We start from the raw sequence: 13,519 nt of genomic DNA, 5'->3' as shown, positions 1-13,519 counted from the left end.
GACAGACTTGGCGGAGTATCACTATACTCGTGTTCGTGCGCCACTTTCAGTATGTGCTTCTCAGCAACGGCACACGGTCTTTAGTGGTGCTCCAAACTGACTTGTAGCGCCTGTGCCCGGCTCCAATAGCAGCCAATGGCTTGGAACTGGCGGGTTAGCTTTCCCTCGGTCCGCGCGGCCTAGTCGCGCTCTGCTGCCGTAGATCCCGCCCACCGGAAGTCTGCCGCCATTTGGTTTTATGTCCAGTTACTTTATGTTATTATCTTGTCTGATATTGAGTATTTGTAATGTAATTCTTTACATATAGCCATACACAATATCTCTGTAATAAGCATGTTTATATATGTTTATATTCACTATCATTGTTGATGCTTTCCGTATTGTTTATTTGAAAATCAAATAAAGATTATAATTAAAAGCAAGTATAGTGGGCTCTGGTTTCATAGATGTTGGTGCATGAGATGGAGATGACATGTTTTTATTTAGTGCAGGTGAGGTGGTAGCCAGAGTTTATTCAGTATATGTTGATAAGGGAGAAAACTTCACATACTTTCGGCCATTTAATTATTTGTGTTTAGTTAGTGGGTGTATGAGTGTGTGTATGGGTTTGAGTGTGTGTGCATGCAGAAAACCTTACTCTCTGCCATTTAATTATCTGTGTTTAGTGAGTATGCATGTATGTATGAGTGTGTATGTATATGTGTTTATGTATATAAGAGTGTGTGTATGTATAAGAGTGTGTGTATGTATGAGTGCATGTGTGTCTGTATGAGTGTGTATGTATGTGTGTATTTATGTATGTATGAGTGCATGTTTTTGTAGTATGTATGAGTTGAGTATATGTGTATTTTTAGTGTGTGTTTGTGTATGTATGAATGTGTGTTTGCGTAGTATGAGTGTGTATGTGTGTGTGTTTATGAGTGCGTTTTTGTGTATGTATGAGTGTGTGTGTTTATGTATGTATGAATGTGTGTGAGTGTATGTGCAAGTATGTGTTTGTGTGTATGAGTTCATGTCCGTATGTATGAGTTTGTGTGTGTTTATGTATGTATGAATGTGTGTGAGTGTATGTACAAGTATGTGTTTGTGTGTATAAGTTCATGTCCGTATGTATGAGTGTGTGTGTAGTTATGTATGTATGAGTGTGTGTGAGTGTATGTACAAGTATGTGTTTGTGTGTATGAGTTCATGTCCGTATGTATGAGTGTTTGAATGAGCGTGTGTGTTTGTTTTATATGTATTTGTGTGTATGAGTTTGTGTGTGTACAGTATCTCACAAAAGTGAGTACACCCCTCACATTTTTGTAAATATTTTATTATATCTTTTAATGTGACAACATTGAAGAAATGACACTTTGCTACAATGTAAAGTAGTGAGTGTACAGCCTGTATAACAATGTAAATTTGCTGTCCCCTCAAAATAACTCAACACACAGCCATTAATATCTAAACCGTTGGCAACAAAAGTGAGTACACCCCTAAGTGGAAATGTCCAAATTGGGCCCAAAGTATCAATATTTTGTGTGGCCACCATTATTTTCCAGCACTGCCTTAAGCCTCTTGGGCATGGAGTTTACCAGAGCTTCACAGGTTGCCACTGGAGTCCTCTTCCACTCCTCCATGATGACATCACGGAGCTGGTGGATGTTAGGGACCTTGCACTCCCCCACCTACCGTTTAAAGGTACCCCACAGATGCTCAATAGTGTTTAGGTCTGGAGACATTTACCCTCAGCTTCTTTAGCAAGTCAGTGGTCGTCTTGGAGGTGTGTTTGGGGTCGTTATCATGTTGGAATACTGCCCTGCGGCCCAGTCTCCAAAGAGAGGGAATCATGCTCTGCTTCAGTATGTCACAGTACATGTTGGCATTCAAGGTTCCCTCAATGAACTGTAGCTCCCCAGTGCCAGCAGCACTCATGTAGGCCCAGACCATGATACTTCCACCACCATGCTTTACTGTAGGCAAGACACACTTGTCTTTGTACTCCTCACCTGGTTGCCACCACACACGCTTGACACTATCTGAACCAAATAAGTTTATCTTGGTCTCATCGGACCACAGGACATGGTTCCAGTAATCCATGTCCTTAGTCTGCTTGTCTTCAGCAAACTGTGTGTGGGCTTTCTTGTGCATCATCTTTAGAAGAGGCTTCCTTCTGGGACGACAGTCATGCAGACCAATGCAGTGTGATTGATGCAGTGTGTGGCGTATGGTCTGAGCACTGACAGGCTGACTCCCCATCCCTTCAAGCTCTTCTGTAATGCTGGCAGCACTCATACTTCTATTTCCCAAAAACAAGCTCTGGATAGGACGCTGAGAACGTGCACTCAACTTCTTTGGTCGACCATGGCGAGGCCGGTTCTGAGTGGAACCTGTCCTGTGAAACTGCTGTATGGTCCTGTCCACGGTGCTGCAGCTCAGTTTCAGGGTCTTGGCAATCTTCTTATAGCCTAGGCCATCTTTATGTAGCGCAACAATTCTTTTTTTCAGATCCTCAGAGAGTTCTTTGCCATGAGGTGCCATGTTGAACTTCCAGTGACCAGTATGAGAGAGTGTGAGAGTGATAATATCAAATTTAACACACCTGCTCCCCATTCACACCTGAGACCTTGTAACACTAACAAGTCACATGACCCAGGGGAGGGAAAATAGCTAATTGGGCCCAATTTGGACATTTCCACTTAGGGGTGTACTCACTTTTGTTGCCAATGGTTTAGACATTAATGGTTGTGTGTTGAGTTATTTTAAGGGGACAGCAAATTTACTCTGTTATACAGGCTGTACACTCACTACTTTACATTGTAGCAAAGTGTAATTTCTTCAGTGTTGTCACATGAAAAGATATAATAAAATATTTACAAAAATGTGAGGGGTGTACTCACTTTTGTGAGATACTGTATGTATGGACCATACTCCTAATGTCACTTTTAATACAATGCATAATAAATAAATATTGCAGGAGGACAGTGGAGTGTGGATCAGTATCTATTAAATAATAATATAAGATATTACAACTTGTAATTTTATGATTATCGACCCTGTTCTACTGTGTGTTTAACTTCCATAAAGGCAGTGTACTGCTAATCCCAAACTGCATTTCTACTGTGTGTTTAACCCCTTTTGCAGCGGTTAAACACTCAGTAGAGCAGGGTCCATAACGGATTAGAGCATGTCATTTTTCGACTATTATGGCCCTTTATAGGGCCATGAAACTGAAATTTTTCATTCATGATTCAGTTAGAGCATACAATTTTACACATCTTTCCAATTTGTCAAGTTGCTTCATTCTCTTGGTATCCTTTATGAGCAATAAAGGAGCAACAATGCATTACTGGGAACTAGCTGAACATATTGGTAAGCCAAAGATAAGAGGTATATGTGTGCAGCCACCAATCAGTAGATAGCTCCCAGCTCCTGAGCCTACCTAGGTATGCTTTTCAACAAATGATACCAAGAGAATGAAGCAAATTAGATCATAGAAGTAAATTGGAAAGCTTTTTTAAAAACTGTATGCTCTATCTGCATCCTGAAAAAAAATTATTTTGGGTTTCATGTCCTTTAACCCCTTAATGATGCTGGTATTTCTATGGGGGTGCCACTTTCAATAGCGCAGTCTCACCGTCAGTGGCGAGACTGCGCTATTTTAACAAGCTTTCCGGAGGGAGGGAGGCTCTAATAGCGCGGTCTTGTTGCTGGTGGCAAGACCAGCACTATTATAGCAACACAATCCGTAACGACCAGGTACGTTGCGGTTGTTAAGGGGTAAAGCCTAGTATCTGCAATATAAAATGTATTGAAAACAAAACTGCTATAACTTTTTAACTCCAAGGTTGGTATTTTGTGTTTATGCCAAACTAGTAATTAGGAAAATCCTAATGCGAACATTTCATACACAAATTTGTTGAAGCAGATCATTTTTTTCATTACTGATCCTAACTATGACCACCACAAAGGGGTTAAACACATATGTAAAATCTTGTTGGAGAACCACAAGCATTACTCACAGCTTTCTGCTTTAATGATAATTTTAATTTAATGATGTGCTCTAATGAATTGTATCTAATTTTTGCATTTAACAAATTATAGTATGTAATTTTCCTTTATAAAACCTATTCTGCAAAAGCTTTATGAATCACATTAAAGGGACATGAAACCCAAATTTTTTCTTTCATAATTTGGAAAGAGCAAGCAATTTTAAACAACTTTTTAATTTACTTCTATTATCTAATTTGCTTTATTCTCTTGATATGCTTTGCTGAAAAGCATATCTAGATATGCTCAGTAGCTGCTGATTGGTAGATGCACATAGATGCCTCGTGTGATTGGCTCACCTATGTGCATTGATATTTCTTCAACAAAGGATATCTAAAGAACGAAGCAAATTAGATAATAGAAGTAATTTGGAAAGTTATTTAAAATTGTATTCTCTACCTGAATCATGAAATAATTTTTTTGGATTTATTGTCCCTTTAAGGGTTTCCATATCAATTTCCGAGGGCTTTAAACTGGCATAATTTCAGTATATCACTTGTTCAACGCAGTTGAATTGATCATTATTTTATATACCCTAAATTGCATAATAAATAAGGCCATAGCTGCTAATTGACATACTTGTGTTAAAGGATAGAATGCACTCAGCTATATTGTCATTAAATTAGAGCTAACCAGCTGATATTTTTACATCCATAATTCTTCTGAGCTTAATAAACGAACAAGAAACTTTAAGGCATTTTTGAAAAAATATATACTCATAACAACTTGTCTAGTGTACACTTTTGTATAGTTGTAAATATAGTTTGTAGCATGGTAGAAGCCTGAAATTAGAGTTTAAATGCTATTGGTTTTTGACTGGTTAATATCCTGCCTGTGGGTAGCACTATTTTACTAATTATGAGAAAGTTAAACTTCCTGTTCGGTGTTCCGTGACGACTGTACTCTTTTATTTAAACTGTCCCATACTTTCCTCCTCACAGGAAGATATGATTAAGGCTAAATCAACAACATTACTCTTTTCAACCGCTTCAGCGTTCAAAAGAGCTTAACAGTTTTTTTATGCGGAATGTCATTTTTTATTAAAATACTGTAACTGTCACAATGAACTTAAAAAAAAGCATCAATATTTAGAAGAAGAAAAAGTGCTGCTTGAGTTAAAAATATTGAGAAAAATTCCTCATGAAATGATGACCTGCGTAAAGACTTTAGACATGTATTCAGTGAAAGTGTTGTCCCTTTAAAACCTGCGTGAGAAGACATCCCAACCTTGAACTTTGCTTACGCAGTTACATAAGCAATGAGTGAGTTTGTGGAGAGAGCCAGACTGATTATGTTAAACCCTTTTCCAGTTATGTAAGCGTTATGCTTGCTTTTGCTCTGTGACAAACCCACAGCCTAGTCGTGTGCACTTTTTTAAAGGAACGCAGGGGAATTGAATCGAGTTTGTTACAAAACAAAAAAAATAAATAAAGGCAGTATTTCTTCTACAAAGAACAGCTAGTTCTTTTAGTATTCTCCTTAACATTCAAGATGAATTGCAATGTCAGACATTTGTGACCTAATAAACAACGTAGTTTTAATGAGTAAATAAACAGGCCCTGTGAGATCAAAGTGACCTTATGTCACTGACATAGGTTAAGCCTTTATAAAGTGAGACTAAAGTAGGATCAGTGTGACCAAATGATAGCCATACAGTTTTTTTTAACTAATTCCTCAGCTGCAATCAAAGTGACCAATACAAATACAGATAGAAGGGCATAACACTCAAAAAACTTTTCCTTTCTGAGTCAAATAGAGCATTTAATGTAAAACAACTTTCCAATTGACTTCTGTTATCTAATTTGCTTGGTTCTCTTGGTATCCTCTGATAGGCTCAGAAGATAGGAGTTAGCTGTTGATTGGTAGCTGCACATACATGCCTCTTGTAATTAGCTCACCAGGTGTGTTCAGCTAGCTCCCAGAAGTGTGTTTAACCCAATCAAAGGGGTCAAACACATAAGAGTCAATCATAATTCTTTAGAAAAACGTATTGAACGTCATGATGTGCTCAGCTAACTCACAGTAGTGCATTGCTTCTTCTTCAACAAAGGATACAGACAGAATAAAGCTAAATTAATAATAGAAGTAAATTGGAAAATTGTTTAAAAAATGTATGCTCTATCTGAATCAATAAAGAACAATTGTGGGTTTCATGTCCCTTTAATGAATAACCTGGCTGTATTCTGACTAATGAGATCATATATGATAAATATGATATTTAAGCTTAAAGGGACATAAACCCCAAACATTTTCTTCCATGATTCAGATAGAGAATACGATTTTAAACAACTTTCCAATTTACTTCTATTATTTAATTTGCTTCCTTCACTTGTTATCATTTGCTGGAAGGTTTATCTAGGCAAGCTCAGGAGCAGCAGCGAATCTAGGTTCTAGCTGTTGATTGGTTCACCCATGTGTTCAGTTAGAAACCAGAAGTGCATTGCTACTCCTTCAACAAATGATACTAAGAGAATGAAACAGATTAGATAATAGAAGTAAATTAGAAAGTTGTTTAAAATTGTATTCTCTATATGAATCGTGAAAGAAAAATTTTGGGTTTCATGTCCCTTTAAACGATCAGCTGCATATACAGATCCATTTATGAAGCTTCAGATGCAGCTTTGAAGCCCTTGCCCCAAAAGCAAGCTAAGAAGCAGAAGACTTAAAGGGGCATGAAACCCACATTTTTTCTTTCATGATTTAGAAAGAGCATACAATTATAAACAACTTTCTAATTTACTTCTATTATCTATTTTGCTTCATTCTCTTGATATTCTTTGCTGAAAAGCATATCTAGATATGCTTACTAGCTGCTGATTGGTAGCTGCACATAGATGCCTCCTGTGATTGGTTCACTGTGTGCATTGCTATTTCTTCATTAAAGTATATCTAAAGAATAAAGCAAATTAGGTAATAGAAGTAAATTGGAATGTTGTTTAAAATTATATTCTCTACCTTAATCATGAAAGAAATTTTTTGGGTATAGTGTCCCTTTAAGAGTAGGAGTTAAAACATATACATAAATAGCTGGGATCAGTAATGCAAACATGACAAATGAAAGCAAGTCATTTTACCTTTGGTATATCCCTTTAAAATACAGAACCCTGTTACTTAGCAATAAAGTAATCCATTCGCAGACAATATTTGCAATAGTCTCTGGCTGACAGCAGCTGAACGCTTACTTACATTCTTAACATTTTCCTGTTGAATATGCAAGATCTATTCTGCATGCTTTTTATTTCTTTAATGGGTCATTGCCAGCTATTGCAACATTGTTTTTTTAATGTGTTTTTAACTAGCTTTTAGGTAAGGGACATTTTGTCTTGCAACAAAAAATAAATGACGACATATAATGAACACACCATAAAAAAGAATACTCCCTCATGTTATTACATTTGTAAAGTAAAGGAATAATACACGTAAAATATATTTTCTTTTAACTTGACTCTGGAGATCATGCGATATAAGTGTCATTTGCATGCCCTACAATAGAAGAATATAATAGCCGCATTTCCTTGTTTATACGCTCCTTTCCATGAGAGCATACACATAAGTTCTCTGTGTGTGTGTGTGTATATATACACAGTATTTATATATATATATATATATATATATATATATATATATATTCAAAAGATTGTCCGATAGTGCTTAAAAGGAGATAAACGTGCAAAAAGAATATATATATATTTTTTAATAGAAAAACACCATTAAAGTCTATGGAGATTTTTGTTGACAAGTTATTTAAAAAGTTTTTCTAAAGGATTATGATTGAGCCCTGTGTGTTTAACCCCTTTGATTGGGTTAAACACATAATGTCAGCTCCACAGCACCAGTGCACTTCTGGAAGCTAGCTGAACACATCTGGTGAGCCCGTGACAAGAGGCATATATGTGCAACCACCAAGCAGCAGCTAAAACTATTGGCTTTTTTTTTTGTGGTCACATTACAAGGTGAAAGTATTTTTTTAACACGAGCGAAAGTTTAGGGTACCTAACATCTGGATGACAGCACGGGCACTAAATCACTCACATGCACTGTTCCCTCTAAAGCCAGTTTTGTGAACGACCCAGAAATTAAACAGTTAATTAGAACAATTAGCAAACACTACACAACGTAGGCTGCAAGGTGCGGTTCCCTCATTAACTTTTTCACTGCTGGTTCGCTCACAAATTTTGCATTCAAAGGAACACTGCTCACGTGATAGATTTATATGGTGGCACACTGAAAACTCAAGTTGCCCTGTCTATAACTAAACTTCCACTCATGTAGTTCTTCACTTAGTTATATACTACGGGCTCCATTACATATGAGGCGTCGCCCACAAAAGCCTGTGCCACTGGTTTTTACACGATTTTGGTATTACATATACGGCGTAGCATACAAGTTACGCAAGTATATTTCACCCGTCGGCCGTATTTTTTTCTCCCATAGATTAACATAGAACAGCCGCGTAATTTGGTATCCAATATACAGCGTAAGGACTTACACGCGCAGAATTCAGAAAATCTACTCCATTCACATCTCACCACACATTGCAGGCGCAGCAACCCTTGCACTGACTAAAAAAACAACGTAACTCCCTGGAAGCCTTAACAAACACATACATTTAAGCAGCATCTCAAATAGTTAAAGGGACAGTATACTATGAGATTTGTTTTTTAAAGCTTTATTTGTGTTTTTGAAATAGCTGATTTTGTATTTTGAAGCCACAACCTAATCAAATGCATGGAGGTTGTAGGTATAGTCATATCTCATTACTTTATCACATTGTGTACATATACTTGATTATTTACTTAATATTTATTCTTAAAACAATCACCAATACTTGGAGAGAACAATGGGAAATCATAATTGTATTACATTTTATCTCTTTAGAACCCATTGGGAGTGTAATTTATTCTACTGTTAACACAGCTTGGCATTGATGCTACAATATATAATGGGACAGTCAAGTCCAAAGAAAACCTTCTTTTTTAAAATAGGGCATGTCATTTCAAACAACTTTCCAATTTAATTCCAACACCAATTTTGATTTGTTCTCTTGGTATTCTTAGTTGAAAGATAAACCTAGGATGGCTCATATGATCATTTCTAAGACCTTGAACAGAGGATAAGGTTTATGGTGAACTATAATAATATTTTTTTTTTGGCTTCTTGGATGAGGGAGCTGATGTGCCTGTAGTGGATTTCCTTGTTTTCCTGGTTTTAGAATATTCTGGTGTTTCTGCTGGGGTGCTGGCCACAGATGATAGGCTGGAGGCAGTGTCCTGCTGGTGTGTAAAGTGCTCAACCAACACACCCAAGAGTTGATTTTGTTCTCTCCATCTATTGTCCATCTGCATATCAGACAGAATTCGCATCATCTGTGACTGGTTCTGAACACTTGCACTTAACAATGCTGCCATGTCCCTCTGCAGCTCTATGCTACATTGTTGTATCCTCTCTTGCCTCCTGAAGAACCTCTCTTGGCCTCTTTGTATGCTCTCAGTGCTTGTTATGAGCCTCCTCTGAAGTGCAATGTATTCCTCACTCAGGGGTCCTAGTTTCTTGTGGGGCATGTTCACCTGCATCTACTGGTGCTTGTGGGGCATGTTCACCTGCATCTGCTTGTGGGGCATGTTCACCTGCATCTGCTTGTTGGGCATATTCACCTACATCTACTGGTGCTTGTGGGGCATGTTCACCTGCATCTACTAGTGCTTGTGGGGCATGTTCACCTGCATCTACTAGTGCTTGTGGAGCATGTTCACCTGCATCTACTGGTGCTTGTGGGGCAGCTGTAGTTTCGGATATATTTCCATCTGCAGATGGTGGAGCTCGTCCAATGGATGAGGATGGGGGAGGTCATCCCATGGATGAGGATGGGGGAGGTCGTCCCATGGATGAGGATGGGGAAGGTTGTCCCATTAATGAGTATAAGGGAGCTCTCATGGTTGATTGATAGTCCCACTGATGACCAGTGTGTGACTACTCAGCATCTCCAATTGGCACTTCTTGTGACATAGTCTGTGGGTAAAATCCATGACTGACATGAGATTGTTTTGTGTGGGGGGGTAAATACATGGACCCTTTGTGGGGCATGTTCACCTGCATCTACTAGTGCTTGTGGGGCATGTTCACCTGCATCTACTGGTGCTCGTGGGGCATGTTCAGCTGCATCTGATGGTGCTTGAGGTGCAGCTGTAGTTTCGGATATATTTCCATCTGCAGATGGTGGAGCTCGTCCAATGGATGAGGATGGGGGAGGTCATCCCATGGATGAGGATGGGGGAGGTCGTCCCATGGATGAGGATGGGGGAGGTCGTCCCATGGATGAGGATGGGGAAGGTCGTCCCATTAATGAGGATGGGGGAGCTCTCATGGTTGATTGATAGTCCCACTGATGACCAGTGTGTGACTACTCAGCCTCTCCAATTGGCACTTCTTGTGACATAGTCTGTGGGTAAAATCCATGACTGACATGAGATTGTTTTGTGGGGGAGGGTAAATACATGGACCCTTTGTGGCTGTCTTGGCTCCCCCTCAAAGCCAAAGGAAGGATATTCCTCTGGCCAGGAATCTTGCCAGGGGTCATATGTCAATGGCGGTGGCATCACTCCCGGGTCCTCAACTGAAGCATTCCAACCATGCTCATGCCTGGGAGCATACTGTTCTTGCTTTTGCCTGAAGACTGGTGCTTGTGGCATGGATGTTTGCATCCTTGAGACAGGAGGTTCTGTGGAGTAGTCAAAGGATGAGAGGGCTTAGTACAGTCAGTTATATGTCCATGTGGGCATACAATTACATGTGGCTTGTGGCCTTTGTTACTCTGAGACATGTTAGTATTGCACTATTCCACCTCAGATCATGAATTGCATTGTGTTAAGTAGCAGTAATGTCAGGTATAATTGTAGATGTTTTTGTTAGTACGCCAAATATCATACTCCTCATCGTGTACATGAATGTGTGATATTAAAGGATGTTATATCTCAAATACATATAATACTGTTGTGTTGGATGTTACTCACCAGCATGCTGTGCTGTGGTTGCAGCCCCTGAGTCACGAGCCCCTGGAAGTCCATGGACTGCTGTGATACTCAGGGACCTGCGTATCATCTCCTGCCAGGTATTATACTCTATATCCAGGGATGGACCACTGCCTGTTCCCTTCTGGTGCATAGCTTCCTGCCCCATCTTTTCTTTGACCCGCCTATTGCAGTCAATCCAGCGCTTTTTTAGGCCCTCAACAGTCCTCCTCTGCGGGGCCACACTGTTGACGGCATCCTCTACCGCCATCCATGCCATTTTTCTCTTTTTGGCAATGCCTTTGCCCTTCTCCTGCCAGAAGAGGGCACTGTAATTGTCCATGATGGCCTGGACTAGGGCAACATTTTCCGCAAATGAGAATTTGGGACATCTCAGCCTCTCATCCTCCATGGCCACTTGGCTTCCTCCCGGTGATGTCCCTGGTGTGGGTTCCTCCCTATTCTCTCCCTCCTCCCCCCTTCTGTCCCCATGTGCACCCTCTGTCCCTCTCCTGGATGTGCCTGCTCTCTGGTGCTCTCGGGCATCTTCCCTCCCATCATCCCTTATGGTTCTCCCTCTTCCCACTCCACTTACTCCCTGACGGGGACCCCACTGCTCCTCCTGTCCTCTCCAATACTCCTCTCCCCTCCTCCCACTGCCATCCTCACACTAAATCACACACTCACACTCCCAGTTCAATCACACACAATCACAACCAAACACTCAGCCTATCACACTGTAAAACACAAATAAAATATGTGTGAGGTGTTAGAAAAAAAAGTGTGGTGTATTTGTATATGTATGTATGCAATATGTAAGAATATGTGTAAGTGTACAAGCTTACTCAACAACAATTCAACCTCCTCTGTTTGCGCCTCTCTCTCTACTCACTAATCCTCCACTCCAGTGTAGTGTGTTGTAGTTCAACGAACAATCCAAACACACTGAAGAAAATGGCGGCTGCGCATGGGCTTATATATGAATTTGAATATCGTAATTACGTGTCGCATTTTTATTTGAATTCCGGGTTCATTTTTACGCGTGTAAACATAAAACTACTCTTTACACTTTCCGTGGACATTACTTGCAACGACTAAAATGTGTATTTGCGCACATTTCAGAAGTTCGCAAGATTGTCCTACTTACACCAGTCTAGCATCTAACGGCGCAGTATATGTAATACCCCGATGTGCGAGGTGGGTTTCAACACTTGCGCCGAAGCATGCGCAGTATATGTAATGGAGCCCTATGTTGTTAAATTGAAATATAATTTGAAAACACTACACAGTACACCCATACTCATGAGTGTCTACAGGGGGGGGTAAAGACACCCCATACTACAAGCTTTTTAAATATCCCTCCTACTTCCCTGACCCTCCCAGTATCGTGTATACTTATTATATTATATTAACACCCTGCCTACGTTCAGATTGATCAAAAATCCCCCTTAGCAGATTTTTGATTAGGGTGCTATAAAGGGACCACAATTTCCTGGATAATCTTTACTAAGAAAACACAGAAAAAGTTTTAAAAAAATTGCATTGTGCTGATGAAGCACTAGATATCAAAGAGCGTAAGAGAAAACAGAAGATTCACGACTCTCTTGGTCGAAGAAAAGATATGAGGTCTCAGGTGTTAGAAAAATAAAGGCAGGCAAAGGGCTTTAACATTGAGATAACATACATATACATGTCTAAAAATGTATATGTATGTATATATAAAAGTGTATATATGTGTACATATGTATTTATATGTGTATATATGTATTTACAGATGTATATAAATACATATCTATACCTATATATAAGTGCATTGGAGCACTTTGCAGTTAAGTAGATGAAAACATAAAATCATATTTATGCAATATTCATATTTACTAAAGTGTTATACTGTTATACTGTGTATTTACTGTAAATATTTCACATTCCAATGTTCTGCACATAGAATAATTTGTTCTAAGTATTTATAAATAGATATTCCTATATATATTTGTATATATCTATACCTATATATATATATATATATATATATATATATATATATATATATATCAAAATAACAAGAGTATTGCATTGAGCAATGATACTTTTTTATTGGACTAACTATACATTTATAAGTTGACAAGCTTTCGGAAGAGTTCTTTCCTTTATCAAGTCTGGAGCAATACTGTATCAAGTCTGGAGCAACACAGTATTGCTCCAGAATTGATAAAGGAAGGAACTCTTCCAAAAGCTTGTCAACTTATAAATGTATAGTTAGTCCAATAAAAAAGTATCATTGCTCAATGCAATACTCTTGTTATTTTGATATCTAAATCGAGAGAGAGATAGACTGGATACCATCATGTATATATATAGAAATATGTATTAATAAATAGAACATGTGCTGCTGTGTGCAGAACATTGAAATGTGAAATATTCAAACTATCTAAAAAAATAATAATCTAAAAAGGGCCCTGAAAAGGGCATCTGGTTGGGCA

The sequence above is a fragment of the Bombina bombina genome, chromosome 3, assembly GCF_027579735.1.
Source record: "Bombina bombina isolate aBomBom1 chromosome 3, aBomBom1.pri, whole genome shotgun sequence".
Classification (NCBI taxonomy): Eukaryota; Metazoa; Chordata; class Amphibia; order Anura; family Bombinatoridae; genus Bombina; species Bombina bombina.
Note: the sequence above shows the minus strand (reverse complement) of the source record.